The sequence below is a fragment of the Lissotriton helveticus genome, unplaced genomic scaffold (assembly GCF_964261635.1).
Source record: "Lissotriton helveticus unplaced genomic scaffold, aLisHel1.1 SCAFFOLD_404, whole genome shotgun sequence".
Taxonomy (NCBI): Eukaryota; Metazoa; Chordata; class Amphibia; order Caudata; family Salamandridae; genus Lissotriton; species Lissotriton helveticus.
In genome coordinates this window covers 349,609-373,707 of record NW_027612035.1, presented here as the reverse complement: position 1 = coordinate 373,707, position 24,099 = coordinate 349,609, and the positions used below count along the sequence as shown (strand labels likewise).

The following is a 24,099-nucleotide window of genomic DNA, read 5'->3' as shown; positions in this document are numbered from 1 at the left end:
CTCCGAAGGTGTGGGGCTCAAAGAGAAAAGAAAGAAACCCCCCGGATTACTGACTATGTCCTGGGACGTAAGTTAGAAGGAGGAGAATAGGGGGCGTGAGAGGATCACCGGGGTTCCGTCACTCGTTGTACATTCAGTAAACGCTCAGTGAAGTGCTCGGGGAGAGAACAGTGGACAAACAGCCCCGTGACCTCCCTCAACCACCCCTATCCCGTCCCACCCCGTGAATGAAACAGACCCCTTAAGCGGCCCAGTACCTTGTCCAGCCACACTTCTCCAGAAGTGCGGCAGGGCGGCTTGTGGTATCGGTGGCCTCCTGGCTTCTCGGATTCTCGGGCCCGGTCCTCTTCCGCACCGGGGTCGGGCTTCTGTTCTGCCGCCTCAACGCTTTCCGCTCTCTCCTCGAATTCACCTCCTTCTCCGGCTTTCGCGCTCTCGTTCTGGAAGGGAGCTTCCTTATCCGCCTCCACGGATTGGTTCCCGGGCAATGACGTCGCCTCCGCTGATAGGTTCCTGAGAGGTGACGTCGACGTAGAAGGTAGGTCCACTGAGGTGATCTAAAAAGCATTAAAGGGACCGACTGAATCCTGCGGACGGGGTGGAAACGAACAGTCCGTCCGTGTCAGCGACCCCCTGACATAGTGTCATGTATCATATATCCAGGAAAAAAGGAGGGCCTCCATTAGGTTCATAGGGACTATTGGACCAGAGGTAGCTAATCAGTTGAACGGGAAACTTTAGGATAATAACTTCCCTGGACTAACACTACTGTGAGCTGGCGTGGGGGCGAGGCCAGGGGTCACGGATGTAAATGCACAGAGAGCGTGGGCAGTGGGGGCGAATCCAGGTGTCATGGAAGTAAATGCACAGGCAGCGTGGACAGTGGGGCCGAGTCCAGGGGTCACTGGTGTAAATGCACAGTCAGCGTAGGCAGTGGGGGCGAGTCCAAAGGTCATGGATGTAAATGCACAGACAGCATTGGGGCGAGTTCAGAGGTCCCGGGTGTAAATGCACAGGCAGCGTGGGCAGTGCGGGCAAGTCCAGGTGCCACAGGTGTAAATACACAGGCAGCGTGGGCAGCGGGGACTTGTCCAGGGGTCATGGGTGTAAATGCACAGGCAGCGTGGGGGCTAGTCCAGGGTCACAGGTGTAAATGCACAGGCAGCGTGGGCAGTGGGGGCAAGTCCAGGTGTCACGGGTGTAAATACACAGGCAGCGTGGACAGCGGGGACTTGATCAGGGGTCATGGGTGTAAATGCACAGGTAGCATGGGGGAGAGTCCAGACGTCACGGGTGTAAATGCAGAGGCAGCGTGGGCAGGTGGGGTGAGTCCAGGGGTCATGTGTGTAAATGCACAGGCGGCGTGGAGGCGAGTTCAGGGGTCACAGGTGTAAATGCACAGGCAGCGTGGGCAGGTGGGGCGAGTCCAGGGGTCATGGGTGTAAATGCACAGGCGGCGAGGGCAGTGGGGGCGAGTCCAGGGGTCATGGGTGTAAATGCACAGGCAGCGCGGGGGTGAGTCCAGGAGTCACAGGTGTAAATGCACAGGCAGCGTGGGCAGTAGGGACGAGTCAAGAGGTCACAGGTGTAAATGCACAGGCTGCGTGGGCATTAGGGGCGAGTCAAGAGGTCACGGGTGTAAATGCACAGGCAGCGTTGGCAGTGGGGGCGAGTCCAAGGGGCACAGGTGTAAATGCATAGGCAGTGGGGTTGAGTCCAGGGGTCACAGGTGTAAATGCACAGGCAGCGTGGAGGAGAGTCCAGAGGTCACGGTGTAAAAGCACTGGCAGCGTGGGCAGTGGGGGCGAGTCCAGGGGTCATGGGTGTAAATGCACATGCAGCGCGGGCAGCATGGCCGAGTCCAGGGGTCACGGGTGTAAATGCACAGGCAGCAGGGTAAGTGGGGCCGAGTCCAGGGGTCACGGGTGTAAATGCACAGGCAGCGTGGGCAGTGGGGGCGAGTCCAGGGTGCCCAGGTGTAAATGCACAGACAGCCTGAGCAGTGGGGGCGAGTCCAGGGGTCATGGGTGTAAATGCACAGGCAGTGTGGGGGCGAGTCCAGGGGACACAGGTGTAAATGCACAGGCAGCCTGAGCAGTGGGGGCGAGTCCAGGGGTCATGGGTGTAAATGCACAGGCAGCGTGGGCAGTGGGGGCGAGTCCAGGGGTCACAAGTGTAAATGCACAGGCAACGGGGGCAGTGGGGGCGAGTCCTGGGGTCACGGGTGTAAATGCACAGGCAGCGTGGGCAGTAGGGGCGAGTCCAGGGGTCACGGATGTAAATGCACAGGCAGCGTGGGCAGTGGGGGCGAGTCCAGGGTGCCCAGGTGTAAATGCACAAGCAGCATGGGCAGTGAGGGCGAGTCAAGATGTCACAGGTGTAAATTCACAGGCATCGTGGGGGCGAGTCCAGGGGTCATGGGTGTAAATGCACAGGCAGCGTGGCCAGTGGGGGCAGGTCCAGGGGTGACGGGTGTAAATGCACAGGCAGCGGGGGCAGTGGGGGCGAGTCCAGGGGTCATGGGTGTAAATGCACAGGCAGCGTGGCCAGTGGGGGCAAGTCCAGGGGTCACGGGTGTAAATGCACAGGCAGCGCGAGGGCGAGTCCAGGGGTCACAGGTTTAAATGCACAGACACGGTGGGGGCGAGTCCAGGGGTCACGGGTGTAAATGCACAGGCAGAGTGGGGAGTGGGGGCGAGTCCAGGGGTCACAGGTGTAAATGCACAGGCAGCGTGGGCAGTGGGAGCGAGTCCAGGGGTCACTGGTGTAAATGCACAGGCAGCGTGGGCAGTGGGGGCGAGTCCAGGGGTCACAAGTGTAAATGCACAAGCAGCGTGGCCAGTGGGGGCAAGTCCAGGGGTCACGGGTGTAAATGCACAGGCAGAGTGGGCAGTGGGGGCGAGTCCAGGGGTCACAGGTGTAAATGCACAGGCAACGTGGGGGCGAGTTCAGGGGTCACAGGTGTAAATGCACAGGCAGCGTTGGGGCGAGTCCATGGGTCACAGATGTAAATGCACAGGCAGCGTGGGCAGTGGGGGCGAGTCCAGAGGTCACAGGTGTAAATGCACAGGCAGTGGGGGCGAGTCCAGGGGTCACAGGTGTAAATGCACAGGCAGTGGGGGCGTGTCCAGGGGTCACAGGTGTAAATGCACAGGCAGCGTTGGGGCGAGTCCAGGGGTCACAGGTGTAAATGCACAGGCAGTGGGGGCGAGTTGGGGCGAGTCCAGGGGTCACAGGTGTAAATACACAGGCAGTGGGGGCGAGTCCAGGGGTCACAGGTGTAAATGCACAGGCAGTGGGGGCGAGTCCAGGGGTCACAGTTGTAAATGCACAGGCAGCGCTGGGGCGAGTCCAGGGGTCACAGGTATAAATGCACAGGCAGTGGGGGCGAGTCCAGGGGTCACAGGTGTAAATGCACAGCAGTGGGGGCGAGTCCAGGGGTCACGGGTTTAAATGCACAGGCAGCGTTGGGGCGAGTCCAGGGGTCATAGATGTAAATGCACAGGCAGCGTTGGGGCGAGTCCAGGGGTCACAGATGTAAATGCACAGGCTTCGTGGGCAGTGGGGGCGTGTCCAGGGGTCATGGTTGTAAATGCACAGGCAGCGTGGTGGCGAGTCCAGGGGTCACAGATGTAAATGCACAGGCAGTGGGGGGCGAGTCCAGGGGTCATGGGTGTAAATGCTTAGGCAGCGTGGGCAGTGGGGGCAAGTCCAGGGGTCAAGGGTGTAAATGCACAGGCCGCGTGGGGGAGAGTCCAGAGGTCACGGGTGTAAATGCACAGGCAGCGTGGGCAGGAGGGGCGAGTCCAGGGATCATGGGTGTAAATTCACAGGCATTGTGGGGGCGAGTCCAGGGGTCATGGGTGTAAATGCACAGGAGGCGTGGGCAGTGGGGGCGAGTCCATAGGTCATGGGTGTAAATGCACGGGCAGTGGGGGTGAGTACAGGGGTCACGAGTGTAAATGCACAGGCAGCGTGGGGGAAAATCCAGAGGTCACAGGTGTAAATGCACAGGCAGCCTGGTCAGTGGGGGCGAGTCCTGAGGTCACAGGTGTAAATGCACAGGCAGCGTTGGCAGTCGGGGCGAGTCCAGGGGTAACGGGTGTAAATGCACAGGCAGCGTGGGGAAGAGTCCAGAGGTCACGGTGTAAATGCACTGGCAGCGTGGGCAGTGGGGGCGAGTCCAGAGGTCATGGGTGTAAATGCACGGGCAGTGGGGGTGAGTCCAGGGGTCACGGGTGTAAATGCACAGGCAAGGTGGGCAGTGGGGGCGAGTCCTGAGGTCACAGGTATAAATGCACAGGCAGCGTGGGCAGTGGGGGCGAGTCCAGGGGTCACGGGTGTAAATGCATAGGCAGCGTGGAGGTGAGTCCAGGGGTCACAGGTGTAAATACACGGGCAGCGTGGGCAGTGGGGGCGAGTCCTGAGGTCACAGGTGTAAATGCACAGGCAGCGTGGGCAGTGGGGGCGAGTCCAGGGGTCATGGGTGTAAATGCACAGGCAGCGTGGGCAGTGGGGGCGAGTCCAGGGGTCACAGGTGTAAATGCACAGGCAGCGTGGGCAGTGGGGGCGAGTCCAGGGGTCATGGGTGTAAATGCACAGGCAGCGTGGGCAGTGGGGGCGAGTCCAGGGGTCACAGGTGTAAATGCACAGGCAGCGTGGGCAGTGGGGGTGAGTCCAGGGGTCATGGGTGTAAATGCACAGGCAGCATGGGCAGTGGGGGCGAGTCCAGGGGTCACAGGTGTAAATGCATAGGCAGTGGGGTCGAGTCCAGGGGTCACAGGTGTAAATGCACAGGCAGCGTGGGTGAGAGTCCAGAGGTCATGGTGTAAATGCACTGGCAGCGTGGGCAGTGGGGGCGAGTCCAGAGGTCATGGGTGTAAATGCACGGGCAGTGGGGGTGAGTCCAGGGGTCACGAATGTAAATGCACAGGCAGCGTGGGGGCAAATCCAGAGGTCACAGGTGTAAATGCACGGGCAGCGTGGGCAATGGGGGCGAGTCCTGAGGTCACAGGTGTAAATGCACAGGCAGCCTGGGCAGTGGGGGCGAGTCCAGAGGTCACGGGTGTAAATGCACAGGCAGCGTGGTGGCGAATCCTGAGGTCACAGGTGTAAATGCACAGGCAGCGTGGTTAGTGGGGGCGAGTCCTGAGGTCACAGGTGTAAATGCACAGGCAGCGTGGTCAGTGGGGGCGAGTCCAGGGGTCACGGGTGTAAATGCACAGGCAGCTTGGGGGAGAGTCCAGGGGTCATGGGTGTAAATGCATAGGCAGCAATGGGTGAGAGTTCAGAGGTCCCGGGTGTAAATGCACAGGCAGCGTGGGCAGTGGGGGCGAGTCCAGGGGTCATGGGTGTAAATGCACAGCCGGCGTGGGAAGTGGGGGCGAGTCCAGGGGTCACAGGTATAAATGCACAGGCAGCGTGGGCAGTGGGGTCGAGTCCAGGGGTCACAGGTGTAAATGCACAGGCAGCGTGGGGAAGAGTCCAGAGGTCACGGTGTAAATGCACTGGCAGCGTGGGCAGTGGGGGCGAGTCCAGAGGTCATGGGTGTAAATGCACGGGCAGTGGGGGTGAGTCCAGGGGTCACGGGTGTAAATGCACAGGCAAGGTGGGCAGTGGGGGCGAGTCCTGAGGTCACAGCGTGGGCGCGAATCCAGGGGTCACGGTGTAAATGCATAGGCAGCGTGGTGGTGAGTCCAGGGGTCACAGGTGTAAATGCACGGGCAGCGTGGTCAGTGGAGGCGAGTCCAGGGGTCACGGGTGTAAATGCACAGGCAGCGTGGGCAGTGGGGGCGAGTCCAGGGGTCACAGGTGTAAATGCACAGGCAGCGTGGGCAGTGGGGGCGAGTCCAGGGGTCATGGATGTAAATGCACAGGTAGCGTGGGCAGTGGGGGCGTGTCCAGTGCTCATGGGTGTAAATGCACAGTGTTGGACCCGGCCTCGTGGCGTGGTTCGCCTCTGTCCCTCCACACCCTGTGAGCATAGGCCTGTACCCCGAGTCCCCTGCGCAGCCTCCCCGTTAGTGTAGCCGGCACCCCGAGCCTGGTCGCCCTACCCCAGCGAAGCCTAGATCCCCCTGGAAACTCAACCAGGCCTGCCTTCCCCGCTCCACTCCCGGCTCCGAGCGCCTAACCTTGCATTCCCCACAAGGCCCGGACACCATCTTCCCTTCCCGACATCCCTGTCTCCCTGGGCCTAGCGTTACCCCGGCCCCAGTGAAACCCAGGCTCCAAAAGCGCGCCAGTCCCGGCTGGGGGGTAAAGGGCTCCCGAGTGAGATAAGCCAGGGAGTTTCGATGGCACCTCCGGCCTCCCCTGAGGGGCTGGTTTCTGTCACACCTTTGGCCCTCCCCAGTGGGCCAGTTTCGATCACCCCTCTGGCCTCCCCGAGGGCTGGCTCCAGACCCGCTGGGCGTCTGGGAATCCCCGGACCCATCTTTCAAAGGGATCAAAGAGCCAACCGCCGGACCTCGCCAACGACCAGCCCCCTGGGCTTGAGACCTCCGCCTGCGAGGGTCCGGAGATCAAAGAGCAAAAGGACTATAATTGGGCCCACCCGACAACTAGCGGGCAGTTGTATCTTGGACCTGAAGCCCTGCTGATCTGATCGCGGCTAACCCTAAGAAGACTCATCCTGAACCTCTGAGCCCTGCTGACGCTGTCGCGGCTCGAGCTGAACTTGTAACCATCGGAGCCCTGCTGACGCTGTCGCGGCTCAAGCTGAACTTGTAACCATCGGAGCCCTGCTGACGCCGTCGCGGCTCGACCTCTAAGACCATCGGAGCCCTGCTGACGCTGTCGCGGCTCGAGCTGAACCTGCACCATCGGAGCCCTGCTGACGCTGTCGCGGCTCGACCTCTAAGACCATCCGAGCCCAGCTGACCCCGTTGCGGCTCGAGGAGTACTCTGGTCCGGCTGGACCATCGAGACCACCATCACGACCGAGCCAACTCGACGGAGGTGAGGCAGTCAGAACGACCATCCTCCCGTGCCCCCCGGCTCGAGGATTGAGAGCTGTGTGTAGGGTACGCCTCGTACGGACCCAGAGACTAAAAGACTGCCCCACTTCCCCCTTCCCGAATCCTCTAAGACTTTGCGGTCCCTTGACCACTGTGTATATAAGAGTGCTTCCTTCATTATTTGCTTATATAAAGATCTTGTTACTAAAACCCACCGGTGTGGTGTCTGTTCGTAGTGTGGTGTGAGCTCAGTGTGTACGATCCTAGACCCGAAGTCCTCCTCGGTGAGGACCTCACAATCAAGACTCGGCAAGTTCTGTGGGAGAGGTGGGTCTTGGGGTGTCCGGGTGAGCACAACCTGGCCCTCTGAGATTGCCCCTTCTAACACACAGGCAGCGTGGGCAGTAGGGGCGAGTCCAGGGGTCACAGGTGTAAATGCACAGGCAGCTTGGGGGAGAGTCCAGAAGTCACAGGTGTAAATGCACAGGCAACTTGGGGGAGAGTCCAGAGGTCACAGGTGTAAATGCATAGGCAGCAATGGGTGAGAGTTCAGAGGTCCCGGGTGTAAATGCACAGGCAGCGTGGGCAGTGGGGGCGAGTCCAGGGGTCATGGGTGTAAATGCACAGGCAGCGTGGGCAGTGGGGGCGTGTCTAGAGCTCATGGGTGTAAATGCACAGGCAGCGTGGGCAGTGGGGGCGAGTCCAGGGGTGATGGGTGTAAATGCACAGGCAGCATGGGCAGTGGGGTCGAGTCCAGGGTTCACAGGTGTAAATGCACAGGCAGCGTGGGGGAGAGTCCAGAGGTCATGGTGTAAATGCACAGCCAGCGTGGGCAGTGGGGGCGAGACCAGAGGTCATGGGTGTAAATGCACCGGCAGTGGGGGTGAGTCCAGGGGTCACGAGTGTAAATGCACAGGCAGCGTGGGGGCAAATCCAGAGGTCACAGGTGTAAATGCACAGGCAGCGTGGGCAGTGGGGGCGAGTCCAGGGGTCACGGGTGTAAATGCACAGGCAGCGTGGTGGCGAGTCCAGGGGTAATAGATGTAAATGCACAGGCAAGGTGGGCAGTGGGGGCGAGTCCTGAGGTCACAGGTGTAAATGCACAGGCAGCGTGGTCAGTGGGGGCGAGTCCAGGGGTCACGGTGTAAATGCACAGGCAGCTTGGGGGAGAGTCCAGAGGTCACAAGTGTAAATGCACAGGCAGCTTGGGGGAGAGCCCAGAGGTCACAGGTGTAAATGCATAGGCAGCAATGGGTGAGAGTTCAGAGGTCCCGGGTGTAAATGCACAGGCAGCGTGGGCAGTGGGGGCGAGTCCAGGGGTCATGGGTGTAAATGCACAGCCGGCGTGGGAAGTGGGGGCGAGTCCAGGGGTCACAGGTATAAATGCACAGGCAGCGTGGACAGTGGTGGCGAGTCCAGGGGTCACGGGTGTAAATGCAAGGGCGTCGTGGGCAGTGTGGGCGAGTCCAGGGGTCACAGATGTAAATGCACAGGCAGCGTGGGGGCGAGTCCAGGGTTCACAGGTGTAAATGCACAGGCAGCGTGGGCAGTGGGGGCGAGTCCAGGGGTCATGGGTGTAAATGCACAGGCAGTGGGGGCGAGTCAAGAGGTCATGGGTGTAAATGCACAGGCAGCGTGGGCAGTGGGGGCGAGTCCTGAGGTCACAGATGTAAATGCACAGGCAGCGTGGGCAGTGGGGGCGAGTCCAGGGGTCATGGGTGTAAATGCACAGGCAGCGTGGGCAGTGGGGGCGAGTCCAGGGGTCACAGGTGTAAATGCACAGGCAGCGTGGGCAGTGGGGGCGAGTCCAGGGGTCATGGGCATAAATGCACAGGCAGCGTGGGCAGTGGGGGCGAGTCCAGGGGTCACAGGTGTAAATGCACAGGCAGCGTGGGCAGTGGGGGTGAGTCCAGGGGTCATGGGTGTAAATGCACAGGCAGCATGGGCAGTGGGGGCGAGTCCAGGGGTCACAGGTGTAAATGCATAGGCAGTGGGGTCGAGTCCAGGGGTCACAGGTGTAAATGCATGTTAGACGGGGACCCTGAGGGTCGGCCGGATACCGAGGGAGAGATCCCCGAGGGGGACCGTCTCCGGCGATCGTACAGACAAGTTACCTCCCTCCCCACAAACAGGCACCACACCAGGTTGAGTTCAAGGTTTTATATAAGGTTCTTAAGGCAAGGATATCAGCGATACAGGATATCTTGGACCCGGGGGTCCTCTCACTTCTAGTCTCTGTAGGGAAAGGGGGTAGCGGGACAGTCTTGGTACCGGATCGGTACAGGTAGTGGTCAACGGTGAGCTCACAATCCTCGAGCTGGAGTGTCTGTGGATCGGGCCGCGGCAGCGCCAGCAGGCCAAGGTGATAGTCTCTTAAAGCAGAGGGCCGCGGCAGCGCCAGCAGGCCAAGTCGATGGTTTCACGAGGCAGAGGGCCGCGGCAGCGCCAGCAGGCCAAGACGATGGTTTCACGAGGCAGAGGGCCGCGGCAGCGCCAGCAGGCCAAGACGATGGTTTCACGAGGCAGAGGGCCGCGGCAGCGCCAGCAGGCCAAGACGATGGTTTCACGAGGCAGAGGGCCGCGGCAGCGCCAGCAGGCCAAGATGATGGTTTCACGAGGCAGAGGGCCGCGGCAGCGCCAGCAGGCCAGTCACGGATGAGTTCTTCTCGGGTCTCTCGACTCCAGGATACAACTGCCTTCCTGGTCTGGCACTGCCCCAGTTATAGGTCTGGTCCCCTTTGATGTCCGGACCCTCGCGCCTGGGGGCCGGGAGGTCCGGGATGAGGGAGTCCAGACACCCAGCAGGGGGGTGGAGCCAGCGCCCAGGGCGGCCGGGGGTGATCGACACCTGGCGGAGGGGAGCCGTTGACGATTCCTTCTCCCATTGATTTGCCAAGTGGTCACTCTGCCTCCTGGGGGGAGGTTGGTGCCCCGATGTCGGGGCCGGCCGGGCCCAGGGTTAGGGTCGAGTTGAGGCCACGCGGCCTCGTGCTGCAGTGCCCCAAGATGGCGGCCGGTTCGATGTCGTGGTGTGGATGGTGACCCGGGCCAGCTGGGTCCGGGGCTGGTGTCTTGTAGTGGAGGGATTGCAGGGTACTTCGGGTGGTCGTTTAGGGACTCTGGCTGGGGATGCAGGGAGAGCCAGGGTCCAGGTCCTACTGCGGGGAGGGGGGCAGCCCGACCATGCGGCCTGTCCAACATGCGTCCCCCCCAGCTGAAGGCGGGGAGAGTCAGCCATCTTCCTGGGGACTCTCCTCGCTGAGGCGGAAAAAGCGTGACAGGCCGTCGGCGTTGGCGTGGTCCTGGCCTGGACGATGTTCCACCGTGAAGTCCATCCCCTGCAGGGAGATGGACCAGCGCAACAGCTTCGGGTTTTCCCCCCGCATTTGCATCAGCCATTGCAGGGGTCGGTGGTCTGTTTGCACCCGGAAGTGGGTGCCGAAGAGGTATGGCCGGAGCTTCTTGAGTGCCCAGACTACGGCGAAGGCCTCTCTCTCAATGGTGCTCCAGCGCTGTTCTCGGGGCAAGAGGCGTCTGCTGATGAAGACCACCGGATGGTCGACCCCTTCGGCGTTGAGTTGGGAGAGGACGGCCCCCACACCATGATCGGAGGCGTCCGTCTGCACAATGAATTCCCGGCTGTAGTCGGGAGCCTGGAGCACGGGGGCCGTGCACATGGCGGTCTTTAGTTTCTCGAAGGCCGATTGGCAGTCCAGGGTCCAGTTGACGGTTTTGGGGCCCTTTTTGGAGGTGAGCTCTGTGAGGGGCCCCACGATGCTGCCATAGTCCTTCACGAACCGCCGGTAGTATCCGGTGAGCCCCAGGAAGGCCCGGACCTCCGTTTGGGTCGTAGGGGGTTGCCAGGCCTGGATGGCAGCAATCTTGAGTTGGAGAGGAGCCACTAGCCCGCTTCCCACTTGGTGTCCCAGGTAGGTCACGGACCCTTGGCCAACCTGGCACTTGCTGGCCTTGATGGTGAGCCCGGCTTGCTGGAGGGCGTGTAGAACCTCCCGCAGGTGGCGGAGGTGGTCGGTCCACTGGTGGCTGTACACAGCAATGTCGTCCAGGTAGGCGGCGCTGAAGTCTTCCAGGCCCGCCAGTACCTGGTTTACCAGCCGTTGGAACGTGGCCGGGGCGTTTTTCATGCCGAAGGGCATGACTTTAAAGTGGTAGTGCCCGTCTGGGGTAGAGAAGGCGGATCGTTCTTGGGCCCGAGGGGTGAGGCCGATCTGCCAGTAGCCCGCTGTTAGGTCGAAGATGCTCAGGTAGCGGGCGGCCCCCATCCGGTCAATTAGCTCGTCGGCCCGGGGGATGGGATGAGCGTCGGTCCGGGTAACTGCATTCAGCCCCCGATAGTCCACGCAGAACCGGAGCTCCGGGGCAACGCCCGGGGCGGCCGCCTTGGGAACCAGGACGACTGGGCTTGCCCAGGGGCTGTCTGAGGGTTCGATCACTCCCAGGGTCAGCATTTTGGACACCTCGGTCTGGATGCAGGCTCGTACCCGGTCTGGTACGCGGTATGCCCGGTGTCGGATAGGAGGGCTGTCCCCGGTGTCCACATCGTGGAGGCACCAGGGGGTGACTCCGGGGGTGAGGGAGAACAGGGAGGCGAACCGCCTCAGGAGCGTTTGGCAGTCTTGGCGTTGCTCCGGGGACAGGGCCTCGGAGAGCTGGACCCCTTCCACTGAGCCATCCTGCTCGAAGGCCCTCAGTAAGTCCGGAAGGGGTTCGGAGTCTTCTTCTGTCCCATTATCGGTAGCCATCAGGAGGCTGAGCTCGGATCGCACAAAATGGGGTTTTAGCCTGTTGGCATGGAGGACCCGTAGGGGGTTCCGGGCAGTCTCCATGTCGATTAAATAGGTGACGGGCCCTTTGCGTTCGATTACCTTGAAGGGCCCGGACCATCGGTCTTGGAGTGCACAGGGTTCAACCGGGGACATCACCCAGACCTGTTGTCCCGGTTCGAACTCAATGGAGGACGCGTGCTGATCGTACCACCTCTTCATGTCCTCCTGACTGGCCTCGAGGTTGGCTTTGGCGGTGTCTCGGAACTGCCGGGTCTGGTTGCGGAGAGCCAGGAGGTACCTGTAGATGTCCGGGGGAGTTTTCTGGGGAGGCTGCTCCCAACCTTCCTTGACTAGGCTGAGGGGGCCCCGGACGGGGTGCCCGTACAGGAGTTCAAATGGGCTGAAGCCGAGGGACTTCTGCGGGACCTCCCGATAGGCGAACAGGAGGCAGGGAAGTAGCACATCCCACCGCTGCCACCAATGTTAGACGGGGACCCTGAGGGTCGGCCGGATACCGAGGGAGAGATCCCCGAGGGGGACCGTCTCCGGCGATCGTACAGACAAGTTACCTCCCTCCCCACAAACAGGCACCACACCAGGTTGAGTTCAAGGTTTTATATAAGGTTCTTAAGGCAAGGATATCAGCGATACAGGATATCTTGGACCCGGGGGTCCTCTCACTTCTAGTCTCTGTAGGGAAAGGGGGTAGCGGGACAGTCTTGGTACCGGATCGGTACAGGTAGTGGTCAACGGTGAGCTCACAATCCTCGAGCTGGAGTGTCTGTGGATCGGGCCGCGGCAGCGCCAGCAGGCCAAGGTGATAGTCTCTTAAAGCAGAGGGCCGCGGCAGCGCCAGCAGGCCAAGTCGATGGTTTCACGAGGCAGAGGGCCGCGGCAGCGCCAGCAGGCCAAGACGATGGTTTCACGAGGCAGAGGGCCGCGGCAGCGCCAGCAGGCCAAGACGATGGTTTCACGAGGCAGAGGGCTGCGGCAGCGCCAGCAGGCCAAGACGATGGTTTCACGAGGCAGAGGGCCGCGGCAGCGCCAGCAGGCCAAGATGATGGTTTCACGAGGCAGAGGGCCGCGGCAGCGCCAGCAGGCCAGTCACGGATGAGTTCTTCTCGGGTCTCTCGACTCCAGGATACAACTGCCTTCCTGGTCTGGCACTGCCCCAGTTATAGGTCTGGTCCCCTTTGATGTCCGGACCCTCGCGCCTGGGGGCCGGGAGGTCCGGGATGAGGGAGTCCAGACACCCAGCAGGGGGGTGGAGCCAGCGCCCAGGGCGGCCGGGGGTGATCGACACCTGGCGGAGGGGAGCCGTTGACGATTCCTTCTCCCATTGATTTGCCAAGTGGTCACTCTGCCTCCTGGGGGGAGGTTGGTGCCCCGATGTCGGGGCCGGCCGGGCCCAGGGTTAGGGTCGAGTTGAGGCCACGCGGCCTCGTGCTGCAGTGCCCCAAGATGGCGGCCGGTTCGATGTCGTGGTGTGGATGGTGACCCGGGCCAGCTGGGTCCGGGGCTGGTGTCTTGTAGTGGAGGGATTGCAGGGTACTTCGGGTGGTCGTTTAGGGACTCTGGCTGGGGATGCAGGGAGAGCCAGGGTCCAGGTCCTACTGCGGGGAGGGGGGCAGCCCGACCATGCGGCCTGTCCAACAATGCACAGGCAGCGTGGGTGAGAGTCCAGAGGTCATGGTGTAAATGCACTGGCAGCGTGGGCAGTGGGGGCGAGTCCAGAGGTCATGGGTGTAAATACACGGGCAGTGGGGGTGAGTCCAGGGGTCACGAATGTAAATGCACAGGCAGCGTGGGGGCAAATCCAGAGGTCACAGGTGTAAATGCACGGGCAGCGTGGGCAATGGGGGCGAGTCCTGAGGTCTCAGGTGTAAATGCACAGGCAGCCTGGGCAGTGGGGGCGTGTCCAGAGGTCACGGGTGTAAATGCACAGGCAGCGTGGTGGCGAATCCTGAGGTCACAGGTGTAAATGCACAGGCAGCGTGGTTAGTGGGGGCGAGTCCTGAGGTCACAGGTGTAAATGCACAGGCAGCGTGGTCAGTGGGGCGAGTCCAGGGGTCACGGGTGTAAATGCACAGGCAGCTTGGGGGAGAGTCCAGGGGTCATGGGTGTAAATGCATAGGCAGCAATGGGTGAGAGTTCAGAGGTCCCGGGTGTAAATGCACAGGCAGCGTGGGCAGTGGGGGCGAGTCCAGGGGTCATGGGTGTAAATGCACAGCCGGCGTGGGAAGTGGGGGCGAGTCCAGGGGTCACAGGTATAAATGCACAGGCAGCGTGGGCAGTGGGGTCGAGTACAGGGGTCACAGGTGTAAATGCACAGGCAGCGTGGGGAAGAGTCCAGAGGTCACGGTGTAAATGCACTGGCAGCGTGGGCAGTGGGGGCGAGTCCAGAGGTCATGGGTGTAAATGCACGGGCAGTGGGGGTGAGTCCAGGGGTCACGGGTGTAAATGCACAGGCAAGGTGGGCAGTGGGGGCGAGTCCTGAGGTCACAGCGTGGGCGCGAATCCAGGGGTCACGGTGTAAATGCATAGGCAGCGTGGTGGTGAGTCCAGGGGTCACAGGTGTAAATGCACGGGCAGCGTGGTCAGTGGAGGCGAGTCCAGGGGTCACGGGTGTAAATGCACAGGCAGCGTGGGCAGTGGGGGCGAGTCCAGGGGTCACAGGTGTAAATGCACAGGCAGCGTGGGCAGTGGGGGCGAGTCCAGGGGTCATGGGTGTAAATGCACAGGTAGCGTGGGCAGTGGGGGCGTGTCCAGTGCTCATGGGTGTAAATGCACAGTGTTGGACCCGGCCTCGTGGCGTGGTTCGCCTCTGTCCCTCCACACCCTGTGAGCATAGGCCTGTACCCCGAGTCCCCTGCGCAGCCTCCCCGTTAGTGTAGCCGGCACCCCGAGCCTGGTCGCCCTACCCCAGCGAAGCCTAGATCCCCCTGGAACCTCGACCAGGCCTGCCTTCCCCGCTCCACTCCCGGCTCCGAGCGCCTAACCTTGCATGCCCCACAAGGCCCGGACGCCATCTTCCCTTCCCGACATCCCTGTCTCCCTGGGCCTAGCGTTACCCCGGCCCCAGTGAAACCCAGGCTCCAAAAGCGCGCCAGTCCCGGCTGGGGGGTAAAGGGCTCCCGAGTGAGATAAGCCAGGGAGTTTTGATGGCACCTCCGGTGAAGGACTGGACTTTTAACAGTACCAGCGGTGCCAGGGAACAACACCTATAACCTTCATGGGATACCTGTTTCGGCGCACAAACTACAGAGACACGGGACACTTCCTTCGGCGTCAAAGATCAGCTTTTATTACTGCAGGGAAACAAGAGTCATAAGAAGTACATGGAGTAGTTCTGCGAGTATGCTTCAAATTGGGTTTGTAGGTCGCTCTCTTTTATACAGAATGTTGCCATTGCATAACATGTGGACAAAAGATTACAATCCAGTTCCCACAATAAACTTCAAAGAGGTCGCTTTCATGTGTTCAGAATCCCGGAACATCATTACAAATAGCCATGCCGGTTCCCAACTGTAAAAGTACATCTTCCCACCATTAGGCACACCCATTAGAGTTGTAAATGACAAAGAAGAAGAGACAAGAGCAGCTGCAAGGAAGTCAGACACGTGTAGAGAAAAGAGTGTGGGGGTAATATCGGAAGCATGATCGTAGGATCAAAGAGTTGGATCCCATCGCCTGCAAGGCTGTCACAATAAGCCGGCACGACCAGATTACCCTCAAGCTGAGCCATTTGCCTTTGCTGTGTCATTCCTCAGGCCATAAAGACGCATGAAAGGAATATGCGTCTTCCGCAAGGCTTGGGAACTAGAGGGTCAAGGGGCGAACAGTTACCTGCTCGCTGACTACGTGAGGGCAAGAAACAAAATGGATGCCGTATCTAAAATGGAACCCAAGGGTTCGGATGAAGAACACGTAATATTAGACGAACCCTGGCAGGTAGCGTAGCGAACACACACACACTTGCCAAACTCGCCATTTACGGTTCGTAGATACCAAACTCGTCCATATTCGGCAATGCCCAGAACATCGTAATAATTTTTACGGAACCTCAGACGGTCCTTTTGCCCTCATGTAGGCAAGCACTAGTCGGAATCATAATCAATTTCGATACTCATCAGATCATCCAGATGTTGTTGATACATTATTCTATCCTTCAATGCCTCTTTGGTGACAACGGGCTGTCTTATACACGTCGTAGCACAAAGGCCACATAAGGCAGGACCACATTGCACACAAAGACAACATGAAAACAGAAATGTCACAACAACCCCTATGATCATCAGAATCTTCAAACCCCAAGTTGATATCAGACCCCAAAACCATCCCAGAAGCGTCCAATTTCCTTCGTCCACGTGTATGGACTCCGAAATTTTGTGCAACTTAGAGATGGCTTGATAAACCGTTGGAGCGTTATCAGGTATGAATATGCAGCAGCTCGAATGGATGACTTTACAAACCCCACCTCTATCTGCTAGAACGATATCTAGAACCATACGGTTCTGCAACGTCATCAGTCTATCCGCTTGGAGCTCGGCTGTCAAATTACCAAGGGCATTTGCAGTTATGTTGGCAGTTGATTCTACTACACGAGTTAACTGCCTCAAGTTCCTGCTATTAATCATCGGTCCCCAGAACGGTAGGAAACCCTTAAAGAAGTCTCCCGCTTCTTGTCCGGAAGTATCTTCTTTGCTAACCACACCTCTTACAATTCTATTTCTGTAATAATCAGAGGCCACAGTGAAAGTGGGAGGCAAAAGATTCGCAATATAGCAGGTACCCGAGAAGTCATGAGGTAACCACATATAGGCTCGATCATAACATACAAAGTAGGTACCCTTGGCAGGCAGGAAAATAGGGGAAGAGAGCGTCGGTAAGACATACGTCTCGGTACAAGCACTCTCCCCAAACTGAGCTCTCGGATTTCGACCAAGACCTTTCAAGCAGAAATTACCAAGGTGAGGTACAATCCATATCGGTGGCGAGCTTTTAAGCTGCCTCTCACCCACTGATAAGCTGTACTCAGCCTCACTTAGTTCCTTATATGCTCGCACCTCTTCCTCTGGGATGAGCGATGCGTCAAAAATATCTCTATCTAAGTCTGCAATAGCTCTCGCCAGAGTCTTGTGGTACGGGCCAGGACCAGAGTTTGCTGAGCGTGGTTCTCGATGGGGGTAGGAATCTAGTGCGCTACGGAACATAGTTTGTAATGCTCGAGCTGACCCTTGTGCACTATAAGGCAGAACTAAGTACGGAATACCCTTATCCATGGTATGTGGCATTAACCCACACACCCAACAGTTGGTAGTGTTTACCACTAACTGATGCTGATGCAAGAGTTGGATAAAAGAGTTGTTTCTGAATTCCGCACGTCTGACTTGTTCGTGTTGAGGCAGAGGATAAAAGGAATGTGGAGAGACAGTAGAAACGAAATATAGATCACGAGATGGGAGAGTAGATGTAGCAGAAGACAATAAGAATTGGGACCCATAATACACTCCCCCTACCAGCAACATAGATATAGTCAGGAACAGTATGACCACCTGTAAGAAGAACCATTTCGTATGAAATATTTTATCCAATGCAGATCTTTGCGCCACAATTTCCTCTCTTTTCGACAGCTTAGACAATGATGATTCCATCCCCTAACGACCGTCCGCGACGTTCTTGACGCACTTCGTTCTGAGTAGCGGTTATCAATTTCCAGGAGTTCCCAGAAATCGATAATAGAAACCAACCTTGTGTCGATAGCTGCTAAACAGAAGGAAGTACCCGCACGGCCCTACGGTCAACCTGGATGGTAGGTTCTAGCTAAATAATGTTCTTGGCTGTACGAAAAAGAAAAAATACACAATATATATTGTCCACTGTTTTCAGAGCAATGTAGAACCTAGAAACAAAAAAATCTTTTTATTTGTGGCTTGTTCGTGGACGAAGAAAATATCGGCTACTTCCAGGGTGAGTCTGATCTTCAAACAGTGGATTGGACAGCAAAGGAGTGTTCAATTGTTCAGGTGATTGTTCAACAGTCAAATTTTCCAAGGTTGACGTGGAGGAAATTGTTTGGGGGGAATCAACAACGGTGTCAGATACAAGCCGAGCTTCGCTGAATGGAACGAAACGTTGCGGAGTGTCTGTCTCAGATGAAGAAAGACCTCTTCTCATCCAGGTGTCCGACGGCAGAGGAAGCGGGACTCTTTTCGTGTGGGTAGCATGTACCCAGTTCCGACGTCCGTGTAGTCGAACCGCCGTCCTCGTAGCCAGCTGTACCTGAAACGGACCCACAAATCTTGGTTCAAGGTTTCGTTTTCGTCCGTAGTTTCTGACGAGGATCCAGTCTCCTGGTTGGAGCCGATGACCAGGACCCTCTGTTTGTGACGGCAGAGCCTCAAAGACCTGTTGGTGAATCAAACTCAATTTAGCAGTCAGATCATAGAGATAATCGATCAACATAGGGTATTCAATTCTATCAAATTCCTTAGGTCTTGGGACTCCCCATACATTAGCAGGACGGCCGAACACAATCTCATATGGGCTGAGCCCTACTCGAGAGTGTACAATTGCCCTGGTCGACAGGAGAGCTAGAGGCAAAGCGTCGGGCCATGATAAACCAGTTGTTGCCTGAATTTTAGCCAATTTCAGTTTTAGAGTGCCATTATATCCTTCCACTAAGCCTGCTGATTGTGGATGGTTTGCACTATGGAATTTTTGTACTATCCCTAAACCGCGACACACACTCTTCATCACACTCCCAACAAACTCACTTCCGTTATCCGACCATACGACCCGAGGCATTCCGTAGCGGGGAAAATACTCTTTGAGCAAAATTTTTGCCGTGGATAAAGCCGTTTTATCCTTAAGGGGGTAGGCCTCAATCCACCTAGAGAATGCACATACCACAACCAACACGTACTTCAAGTTATTACATCGGTCCATGTGGATAAAGTCCAACTGGATGACTTCGAAAGGGTATGTAGGAGGGGCAAAATGGCCAGGTGGAGTGGGGGTGCCCTTACCAGGATTGTGCATCAAACACACCATACAATTCTTGACCACTCTCTCGGCACACTTAGTAATCCCATCATTCTTCCATACATGAGACAACAACTTGCATATGCCTTTAGTGTTGATGTGCGCCATACCATGAGCCATTGTAACAACAGCAAGCACATACGCATCCGGTAACATCCATCTCTGCTTCTCTGATAAATCAACCCAACATCCATTCTCATCCAATCTTCCCGTGCTCTCTCTCCATTTAGTCCTTTCCGTCTCAGTGGCTTCATTCTGTATTCCTTTCACACTTTCAAATGTGTCTTCACACATACCAGTCTCTGTTGGCCATCTCACTGAGCTCGTAACATACATTCTATTCGTCAAATCTTTAGCCGTCTCTTTAGCCGTTTCATCCGCAAACGCATTTCCACGACCTACATCATCTGTTACTTTCTGATGTGCGCTACATTTGACTATGGCCACTTGTTTAGGCAATGTGAGTGCATCTAAAAGATCATTTACAAGCTGACCATGTTGAATCTTCGTGCCATGCGACGTAAGGAATCCTCTCTCTCTCCACAATCGTCCAAAACTATGTGCCACACCAAACGCATACTGGCTATCTGTAAACACATTCACCCGTTTATCTTTAGACAACACACACGCTCTCGTCAATGCGACTAACTCAGCGGCCTGGGCCGAATTCTGACTTAATCTTGCTCTTTCCACAATCGTTCTTAATGTTACTACAGCATACGCAGTCGTCACATCACCATTCGGCAACTTAAAACAGGAACCATCCACATATAAAGTACCATCGGGATCTGTCAATGGAGTATCTTTTAGGTCAATACGACCCTTAGTTTCCTCTTCAGTTCTGAGATAGCAGTCATGTACTGCTTCACCACTTGATTCTGTGTCGATTGGCAGCAATGTTGCTGGATTCAACACATTACATCGTTTTATCCGTATGTGACTGGCCAGCAATGTCAACTCATATCCAGACAATCTTGCGCTCGTCAGATGTTGAGTTTTCGTTCGATTCAATAGAGTGTCAACTGCATGCGGAACCATTACCGTGAGCATATTATTCATGACTAAACCTGCGGACTGTCGAATGGACGCCGCAGCTGCCGCTGTAGACCTTAAACAACTCGGCAAGGCCCTTGCTACTGGGTCTAAAGTCGAAGAAAAATAGGCACATGGGCGTTGTTTGCCACCAAAAGGTTGTGTCAGAACACTCAACACACAACCATCCTTCTCGTGAACGTATAGTGTAAACGGCTTACTGTAGTCAGGAGTACCCAACACAGGAGCAGAACACAACGCATCACTTAATTCAGAAAAACTTTTCTGACACTCTTCAGTCCAAGGCAATGGGGATGAAACATCCTTGCACGTAAGGGCTATCAATGGTTTTGCCAACAATGAAAAATTTGGAATCCATTGTCTGCAATAGGACGTAATACCTAAAAAGGCACGAACATCTCTCTGGGTTTTTGGCACAGTCATTCGGGAAATCGCTGCAATTCTCTCTGGGGTCAACCTTCTCCCTTCTTTTGACAATAAGTGACCTAAATAGGTTACTTCTTGACAACAATACTGTAGCTTTGAAGGCGATACCTTGTGGTGTAAGTCATGTAGATAGTGTAACAAAGATACTGTAGCCGTTTTGCAAATAGCTTCTGTATCAGCTGCCACTAAAAGATCGTCAACATATTGAATCAATGCTGCACCCGTTGGTAAAACAAAGGCATCAAGTTGACCTTTAAGTGCTTGGCTGTAGATTGACGGACTCTCACAGTAGCCCTGTGGAGCGCGTTTTAGCCTAAAACTACGACCACCTAATGAGAATCCGAATAGGTCTCTGCTTTCCTCGGCAATCGGAATACTAAAGAAAGCATTCTTTAGATCGATTACTGTGAACCAGGAGGCAGATGCCGGAATCATTGTTAGTAAGGCCGTAATGTCGGGAACCACAGGAAATTGTGGAACCACTATTTTGTTCACCTCTCTTAAATCTATTACGAAACGATACACAGGAGGTTTAGTTGGGTCAGTTTGTTTCAGAATTGGCAATACAGGGCTATTACACACGTTTCCACGAGTTTCTTCAACAACACCTTTTCCAATGAGATCATGAACGATTGCTAACAGCGCTCGTTCGCCCTCAAGAGAAATACGATATTGAGGTAAACGTGGTAATCGCACATTTGGTTTCAATTGAATCACATAGGGTGGAATGTCCAACAGGCCCACATCGTTAGGACCTGTGGCCCATAGGGACGCAGGGAGGGAACTCAATTCCGGTGGGAATTTATCGACCGACAAATACATGGGAGAGATCACTCTCCGTCCCAATGTAAGCTCCACTCCTTCGGGGGAACAATACAATGTTGCATATAATCGTTTCAACAAATCCAGGCCCAAAAGATTTTCACCACAACCTGTAGATAGAATCAGTGGAGCCGTTAGCTCACGAGGTCCAATCATAAGAGGCAAAGGATTAGAGACTGGGTTACTAACAGGGGCGCCAGAGAATCCAACGGAAACGTTCGTTAAGCCAGACAAAGGTGCGCCAGGGAGTTTCGTATGCATGATGGAACTTTTCGTCGCACCAGTGTCTAACAGAAAAGGCTCAACTACACCCGATGTAGCCACTGCAACGTAAGGCCCACTCTGATCGACCGGAACTGACACTACTCCCTCTCTTTGTCGTTGGCTGTCCTAGTAATGGTCATTTACAACAGTCTCATGCTCTACGTAATAATCGTCAACATTATATTGTGCAGATCGAACTGACCCCATATTTCGCTGGTCAAAACAATTATTTGCATCTGATTGAGTTTGATGGCGATCAATCTGATTTTGGGATGAACCACGACCTCTACCACGTGGTGCCTGTTGGGGGCCACCACCACGGTATCCACGTGTCGACACACCATTCAGACGGTCCCGTAAGGCAAGACAATCATATTTTAGGTGTCCCTCTTTCCTACAATATGCGCATTGATTATACCCAAGTGAAGATCTATAATCAAAGTTATCAGAACGCGGCTGCATCCTATCAGGCTGTGCTCGTGGTCGATACTGCTGTTGTGAATCATTTTGGTTTGATCGTGGAGGGTATGCTTGCTGCAACAAAACCTTCGTTTTGAGTTCTTTCGTTTTCTTTTCTACACGATCACTTTCTTCCTTTTCTCTATTCTCATAATACTGGGCCGTTGCTAGTATTTGCGCAGGAGTTGAAACTGCCCACGCACTCTCCGAATTCTTCAATTTGTTGCTTAGTTCAGGCAACAGATTTGATACGAACTTGTCAACAAATAACCGCTGGCCTCCCTCAGCGCCCATGTCCTGGCCGCTGTGGTCAACAAACGCTTCCTCAAACCTTGTAAAGAAATCCGAGACACTCTCGTCTTTCTTTTGCTTACAAGCTGATAACTTATCCCAGTTCACCTTCATCGCTGGCATGAGAGTTTTCATGAGCGTAATTATTTTCTGAGGCAAATCCAAGATCAACTGGTCAGGTTTAGCCCCACCAACTTGTAGTGCATCAGCTGCTAGCAGTGCAGCCCAATCACCCCCTAATTAAACTGCGTGATTGGCTTGACGAATTTTAGCCCAAACTGGTTGCGGTACAACATTGCCAAACAACATGTCGATGTCGGCAAGGTTCATAATAGAAGCTTCTACCAGTTGTGATAACTCCTTATAATAACCAGCCGGATTTTTACGCGGATCGGGCAAGGATTGCTTCACTTGCAAAACTTCCGATCGTTTCCAAGGAAGATGTATCCACACTCTTCGAAAATGCGGTAGAACCGCAGGGTTAGCTTGCGGATCACCAGGCACCCACAGTGGCGGAACCTCTCTCATAGGATACTGACCAGGAACCGCTTTCCAATTCTCAGTGGTATCATCTGATGACACCCGAGAATGTGCTGTGGGTCTGAACGCCAATAAGCGTTCCACGGCACGTCGTACATCGTCTCCTATAATCATACCGTTCGAAAAGTGACTCTGAAGTTCAATTATGTCGGACGGTACATTATCTACATCATCATTATACCATTCTTCCCTCAAAAAGTTACACATCTCTTCAAACACGAATCTCTGCGTAGGCTCATTAAACTGAGAAAACGTGTCGAAGACCACTCGAGGAGTGTAGTTAGCAGGATGTTTTATCCACTTATGTGCCATGGTTACTAACGTCTCTTTCTCCCTACCACTAGGGATCTGACTCCGTCTCTGAGGAGTTTCAGATAAATTAGACGAAAATAATGGACCAGAAAGAGGTGAATAAAGGGTAGCAACAGAGTTAGGAACACGCTTACGAACAGAAGGAGAAAGAAAAACAGGGGCAACAACACTGGAGGTGAAGGAAGGCATAGTAGGAACTGACAAGATAGTCGGAGTAGCAGAAACAACAGTCTGCGAAGGTACAGGTACAGGAGCAGTAGGAACAAGGACAGGTGGTGGAACAAACGTAGGGTTAATAACGGGCTGACCCGCAGCCGCTGGAGCAACAAGGGGTACAACAGGAGGAGCTACAGGAGCAGCTACAGGAGCAGTAGCACCCTGTACATAAGGAGGTGGTGATTTCATCAAATATGACAACAAAGAATCCTCCTTCAAATCTTCTTCTTTCCTTTCTAGATTATTCGGTAAAACCGGATAACATTTATCTATTTTCATGTGATGCAATCTAGTAGAGATTTCCATTTCCTTTTCTTCTTTGTCCTGTTTACATTCTCGTATAGTTTGCATTATCGGAACGAACCCTTGCTTTTGATCCTTTTTAAGTTGTTTGATTTCTTTCTGCTTGGCCTCTTTACGCCATATCCGAAAGGAATCAAACATAGCTGGCCTAGCTTTCTTTAAAAATAATTTAGCCTCAAGATTATCTAAAATCGAAAGTTCAAAAGTTCCATGTGGTGGCCATCTAAGGTCACCGTCTTTCTTTGTATAGCGGACCCAGTAATCATTATATATTATAGGACCCACCCCATGTCGACTATAAAGATCATGTATCGGAGTTCCAACTGGAGGTATCGGACACGAGTCCTCCAACCGGGAATCCATTGCGCAACATTGGAAAATACGAAACAAACCACTATGGCTAGGCATCGTGCACACTAACCTAGTATCAAACTTCAAGGATTACCGAAGCAATTAAACCTCGTGTAAGTCAAAACCCTTGGTTTTTGGCAATTGCAACTGTCAAATAATACTAAGGACCAATACTAAGAACCACAAATGCTATGGAACCATGCAATACAACAAAGCCTTAAGGCTACCACAAAGCTCGAAGAGCTAACAACAAAGCCTGAGGAGGCTATAAC

The 24,099-nt window shown here is 55.3% G+C and overlaps 1 pseudogene; it reads left to right on the top strand.

Moving 5' to 3' along the window:
• The window catches only part of LOC144807610 (uncharacterized), a 41,550-nt pseudogene that overhangs the window by 939 nt on the left and 16,512 nt on the right, over positions 1 to 24,099 (top strand).